Consider the following 7,010-nt stretch of genomic DNA (forward strand, 5'->3'; position numbering starts at 1 on the left):
GAAGGACATGGAAGACTGGACTGGAGTAATGATGATGAAAATATTAGTTTTGATCACAAGAATAAATTAAACTATATTCAAATGTAACTAACTGTAAAAACTCAAATGTACCTTTTGCTCTTAACCTATTGTAAAATTGCATATTGTGATGTACGTTGGATCAAATAAATGCAGGCTTGGAGAGCAGAACAGATTTCTTTCAAAAACATAAAAATGTTCAGTAACTTTTGACAGGTAATTCAAACTGCACCATCTGTCCACAATTTCTTTTTCAGGAATCTGCCATCATGACAGAGGGAACCAGTGAGTGACCTAACAAAGAACCTTAATGAGTCTTAACTGTTTCATAAAATATTTTATTATTATTATTATTACTACTACATTTTTGTCTTGATGTTAGCAGCAAAGTAGGTTTCAGTAGAAGGATGGACCATCTGCACCATTGTGGGAATGTGTCTTTCAAAATCTCTGGTAGTTCCTGCTGTAATGGTAGGAGAGATTCTTGCAGCTGTGATACTGTGGTTGCTGAAGCACTAAAAGTATAGATGTAAGTCAAACTTAATTCTGGAGGTCCAGTTTCCACTCAGAGTTTGGCTCTATTTAGCCTCAACACATCTGCATGGAAGTTTCCAACATGCCTAGAGCTTGTTTAGCTGCTTCGTGTGAGTTTAATTAGGGTTGTAGCTAAACTCTAACAGGACCAAGTTTAAACAGCCCTGATATATACAAAGAGATGTTTTTTTGTTTGCCTTTCAATATGTTGCAGATAATATCACTCTGGGATTAAGCCAGCTGGTGGCTGACTGCTGTGGTTCTGTAGCTTACAATCCCCTTAATGAGATTTGCTGTAGTGGCAGAATTCTGACTCAAAGCAGCACTAATGTGAAATGCTGTGGCAAAGGTAGCTGATTCACTTCATGTAACATCAACACCTTGTTCAGATTTGACATATTTTTGTTGAGGTTGACTGATCTTTATACCATTAGATCAAGAAAACTTTTATAATGAGTTTTCTCCTACTCTCATATACAGACATGTACTTGACAACGACTCATGTTTGTTGTGGTGGCAACAATATATTACAACAGAAGGAAAATCATGCTTGTTGTGGCAAGGAAACGTTTGACGTGACAACCCACTGCTGCTGTGCTAACCCTGAACTAGAAGTAAAGCCTAAAAATGAAGCTTGCTGTCCAAAAGCAACAGGTGTGTGTAAACAAATCGTATAATGATTAGATATAATAATTAATAAATAATAAAAAAAAAAAATTCTCACAGATAAAAAAGAATTTCAGCAAGGCTCTCCTCAAACTCGTTGAGTCAAACAGACATAAAAAATACCTAAAAAATATTATACAGTAATCAATCAATCAATCAGATCTTGCTATTTTTAATGCTTTTCTGTATGACAGCATACTCTCCCGCCAGGCAATACGAAATACTTCTAATTTGGTTTTTCTCCACCTGCGCTCCATTTTCCGGGCTGCTCTCTTTAGGGTGCGTGTGTTGTCATTATACCATGGAGTCAGATTGTTTTCTTTTATCTTTTTTAAGTGCAAAGGAGCAACTGTATCTAAAGTGCTAGAAAAAAAGAGAGTGCATAGTTTCTGTTACATCATCAAGTTTTTGCGTCGTATTGGATGTGCTAAGGAATTGAGATAAGTCAGGAAGGTTATTTAGAAAGCTTTCTTTTGTGGTGGAAGTGATGGTTCTACCATACTTGTAATAAGGTGCAGAGTTTACAGGTTTAACTATACAGAGTTCACACAAGACTAGATAGTGATCTAAAATGTCATCACTTTGCTGCAGTACTTCAACCATTTTAACATCCATTCCATGTGACAGTATTAGATCTAGAGTATGATTTTGACAATGAGTAGGTCCAGAGACGTGTTGTCTAACCCCAACGGAGTTCAAAATGTCTAAGAAAGCTGATCCTAATGAGTCTTTTTCATTATCAACATGGATATTAAAATCGCCAACAATTAAGACTTTATCTGCAGCCAGTACTAACTCAGTTAGAAAATCAGCAAATTCTTTAATGAAATCTGTGCTGTGCCCTGGTGGCCTGTATACAGTAGCCAGTACAAACATAACAGAAGATTTATCACTAGCACATGATTCTGTAGATAATGTTATATGCAGCACCAAAACTTCAAATGAGTTATACTTAAATAAGTAATAAGTAATAAATAACTGTCACGTCCACACACAGAAGAGAAGGAGAGGGTATAAGGTTTGTGTCCAAATAGGTATTGTTGCAATAAACACACACTCATTCTGTTCTAGACTTGGATCGGTCTGGATTAGAAACCTACAATCCCAGTCAACAAATTTGTTGCTCAGGGAAGCTGCATTTATACCCTGTATAAAGTGTGCAAAAGGGATAGTTGAAATTAAAATGTACTGCTATTTTGCTCACCTTTAGTCCATCTAAGATGTAGGTTGCTTTTTCTTGAGTATAAGATTCTTGAGATTTTTAGCTGACATCATGGCTTTTAGTGAATCACAAAATGCAAGTCAGTAGCTGCATGTTTTTGAGAAAAAAACAACAAAAAAGAAATGCATATCAAGGAAGATTAGTTACAAGAGTAGTTATCATCAGCTATATATATATATATACACACACACACAGGGGTTTGACATTGAAACTTACTCATTAGTATGGTGTAGGGCCTTCGTTTGTGGCTGATACAGCATCAATTCATCTTGAGAATGACAGATACAAGTTCTGCACAGTGGCCAGAGGAATTTTGAGCTATTCTTCTTGCAGAATAGTGGCCAGATCACTACGTGATACTTGTGGAGGAAATTACAATTACAAATTCAATGTACCCCATTACGATGACATTAACATTACTGATAATAAAATGTGGCATTACTATAATTTATTATAATAATATTAATATATAGAATTGTATTTTTCAGTTCATCTGAATGTAGCTGTAGTATAGCTGTATTTGTATAGTTATATAGTTATAGTATAGTTTGGCATACCATAAACAGTAGGGCAGGGCAAGTGACTTTTTGCTACTAGATGGAGGGCCAAAACATAAAAAACCTTTTTATTGTGACAGTGTCTTTTGTATCTGGTAGTGAGCTGTAACTCTGTATTAAAACCTGTAGTAGGACAGTCAACAAAAAGTGTGGTGGATTCACATTTTAAATGAATAAATCAAAGTCAATTTTTAAAACCTCACGGATGCATGGACTGTGTGTATGCTGAGCTCGATGGTCTGCACCCATCTGTGGTTGAGTATACTTAAAAAAAAATTTGGACGTGACTGCACGAGATTGGAACGTGGAAAGTGAAGTATACCCCGCAAAGTTGTAGGGAATCAGAGAGCCATCAATCAATTCTAAGTGAATGAGATACACAATCGTGTCAAAGATGAATCATCAAGAATTTTATTGCGATCAATCCCTTCTTTGTTCTTCATAAACTCCCTACATTTTAAAACACAATCCCAATTTTGGTGGGAGATCTTTTAATAGAGATAAGTTTTGAACTACTGTCACCTTTGCAGCCTCCTTGGCGATCGGTAAGGTGAACAATCACATGGCAGGTAGAGCTCGAAATAAAACCCAGGAGGGGGGTTTTATTACATGAAATGAGTGTCAACACAGTGCTAAAGTCCAAACAGTGATCCCAGTGCTGGATGGTGTCCTTTTCTTCTTCCAAACTCTGTGGTGCAGTGGGTCCATGTGGTGCTCTGTGGGAGAAGACCAATCGTCAAACAGCTGCTGTCTGAGGGACAAGAGAAAGGGCGTTAGTGTCTATTCTCATGGAGACCGTGCTCATCTTTTGGCGTGCCTCGTGTGCCGCCCAAAGAGAAGCTCGAAAATGGTGAAGCCAGTTTAGGCCTGGGGGATTTTCAGAATCAAGCAGCATAAGGTCCCAGTCTCATCAGTCCTTGGCGGCCACCCACCTTAACATCTGTTTCCATGTCTGGTTGAATCGTTCTACTAGGCCATAATTTTGGGGAGGGTAGATCAGGAAATGAAGGAAATTAAATTAAGGCAGGTTCATATCACTTTTTATTTTTACAGACCTGTCCACTGCTCTCAGGGCAGGAGTGTTCAATATTGATATTACGGGCATTTTTGACTGTTGTAAAACTAAAGCAAGTTGTGCCACAATGCCATAATATACAGTGTAGTCTACACTGCATAGATAATGTATTTTTGCATATGTTATATTTAGTATTGATATTTTTATATTTTTTACACTGTTTATTTGTACTAATGTATGTTTTTTTTTATTATTGCATTTATAAATCAGTAGGCAATGTCTGTATTGATTAATATTTAATTTTATTCTTCAGAAGAATAAAATGGTGCAAACACTGATAAATGAAAAATTGTATATTTGATTCCGCCTGATAAATGCACAAAATAGGCAGATTTGGTTGGTAATTGCTTCTCATAGGCACTAGTGAGTTGTAGGTATCTTGGTATATAACTCTGTATAGACAGAGAGGAAGAGCATCTGCTGAGGAAGGATTGTCCTACCTGACCTTTCCTCACTTTTGGTTTCATGGGAAAATTCTGTTTATAGCAGAGTACAATTGAGTAATGCTTTTTGTTTCTTATTTCTGTGATTTCATGAATTGTGTACTGTTTTAGTTTTGCTAATACTTTGTATTTTTTGTTGCAAAGGGGCCTCAGGGGGCTATTTCCCCAAAACCTTCAAATTGGCTGTTGTTAAGCCTCTCATTAAAAAATAAATGTTCTGTAAAAGATACTAGGAAAGGTAGTCTCCTCACAATTATATTCCTTCTTACAGAAAAAATGGTGTCTGTGAGGATTTACAATCAGGATTTAGACTGTACCATGAGACTAATCTCATTAGAGTTACAAATGATCTGCTTCTATCATCTAATCATGGTTGTATCTCGTTATTAGTGCTGTGGATCTGTGGAAGTGCTTTGGCATGGTTCAAATTGTAACAGGAACTTTGCCGGGCAAATACACCATCAAAATTGACCCAAATGCAAAAGGCGTTGTTCATCCAGTCAGAAGGCAACCAGCGGCACTCCGAAAGAAAATAATTGAGAAACTACAAGAAATGGTCACAGATGGATTCATCACCAAAGTTGACCAACCAACCGAATGGGTCAGCTCAATGGTAACAGCTGTTCGAAATGGCAAGATCAGAATTTGCATCGATCCGAATGATTTAAATAAGGCCATAAAGCGTGAGCACTACCCGATGCGCACCATTGAGGAAGTAGTTTCAGCAATCCCGGGCGCCAAAGTTTTTTCAGTCCTGGATGCAAAATCTGGGTTCTTGCCAATAGAACTGGATGAAGCATCATCTTTGTTGACAACTTTCAACACACCTATTGGGAGGTTTAGGTGGCTGAGGCTTCCTTTTGGCTTGAAATGCTCACCAGAAATTTTTCAAAGAATAATGGACGAAATGCTTGAGGGAATCAGTGGCGCAATAAGCATTATGGATGATATCCTGATTGCAGCTCCCACCGAAACGGAACATGATGTGATTCTCCATAAAGTAATTCAGAGAGCCACAAGTTACAATTTGAGCCTCAACTTCGATAAATGCCACATCAAGCAATCTTCTGTGCCATATGTAGGACACCTAATAACAGCCGAGGGCCTAAAGGCTGACCCAGCTAAAATAGAAGCTGTTAAGTCAATGCCAGCGCCAACAAACAAGGATGGTGTCCGTCGCTTTCTAGGCTTTGTTACATACTTGTCGAAGTTTCTGCCAAACCTCAGCGAGGTGGATGCTCCACTGCGGCAGCTTCTAAAGACTGATGTTGAATTTGCATGGCAGCCAGCACAGCAACAAGCAAACTAAAAGATTTATGCACACAGTCACCAGTACTTAAATTCTTCGATCCTTCCAAACCTGTTGAAATTTACTGTGATGCCAGCAGCAGCGGCTTGGGTGCTGTTCTGCTGCAGGACGACCATCCAGTCGCCTTCTCGTCTCGATCACTAACAGACACCGAAACTCGCTACGCGCAAATAGAGAAGGAGATGCACTCCTGTACCAAGTTTCACAATTACATCTTTGGAAACCATGTCACAGTGTACAATGACCACAAACCTCTGGAAGACATTTTTAAGAAGCCACTCCTCTCTACCCCCATGCGCATACAAAGAATGCGTCTTAGGCTCCAGTGGTATGACCTGACAGTCCATTACAGGTGAGGGAAAGACATGGAGCTACCTGACACATTGTCTAGAGCACAACTACCTGAGAAAAAGACAGAAATTGAAGGCTTGGAATGTATCTCAATGCTCAGTTTTGTCTCTGTTAGTGAGAAGAAGTACTCTGAGCTCCAGGAGTGTACAAAAAAAGAGTTCAGCGCTCTCCAACAAATGATACAGCAAGGGTGGCCAAACCACAGACGCGACACGCCCACAGTAGTCCAACCGTATTGGGATTCTCGAAGTCAGCTTGCTATAGTTGACGGCATAATCTACAAAGGCCTGCGTATAGTAATACCTCCATCCATGCAAGATAATATGCTGAAAATTGTACATCAGTCTCACTTAGGAATAGTGAAAAGCAAACAGAGAGCTTGTGAGGTCTTATACTGGCCAGGCATGAGTGCTAAAATAGAGGAAATGATAAAGAACTGCAGTAAGTGTGCTGAATTCCAGAACCGGCTACCCAGAGAACCGCTCAAGCCCACAGAAACTCCAGGACTTCCGTTTGAAGAGGTAGCCTCAGATCTGTTTGAGTTTGAAGGTAATCATTATGTTTTAGTGGTGGATTACTTTTCAAAATTCATTGAAGTGGATAGGCTGAAAGGTCTGTATAGCAGTGCTGTTGTTGAAGCTCTTAAGGCTCAATTTAGCAGACATGGAATCCCAACCATTCTTCGAACGGACAATGGTCCCCAGTACTCTGCAGAAGAATTTAAGGATTTCTGCCAAAGCTATGGAGTCACGCATAAGACGTCATCACTTCACACACCACATTCAAATGGTGAAGCAGAGCGAGCAGTTCAGACTGTTAAGAGACTATGGAGCAA

General features: G+C 39.0%; 1 long non-coding RNA gene across 1 annotated transcript; it reads left to right on the top strand.

Annotated features, from left to right (window-relative positions):
• The first annotated feature begins 473 nt into the window (after window positions 1-473).
• On the top strand, window positions 474-1,206 carry LOC122335104. Its single transcript, XR_006248925.1, has 3 exons — window positions 474-489; window positions 767-901; window positions 1,033-1,206. It is a non-coding gene; the product is annotated as an uncharacterized LOC122335104 (long non-coding RNA).
• The last annotated feature ends 5,804 nt before the right edge of the window (window positions 1,207-7,010 follow it).

This window comes from Puntigrus tetrazona, unplaced genomic scaffold, assembly GCF_018831695.1.
Source record: "Puntigrus tetrazona isolate hp1 unplaced genomic scaffold, ASM1883169v1 S000000716, whole genome shotgun sequence".
Lineage (NCBI taxonomy): Eukaryota > Metazoa > Chordata > Actinopteri > Cypriniformes > Cyprinidae > Puntigrus > Puntigrus tetrazona.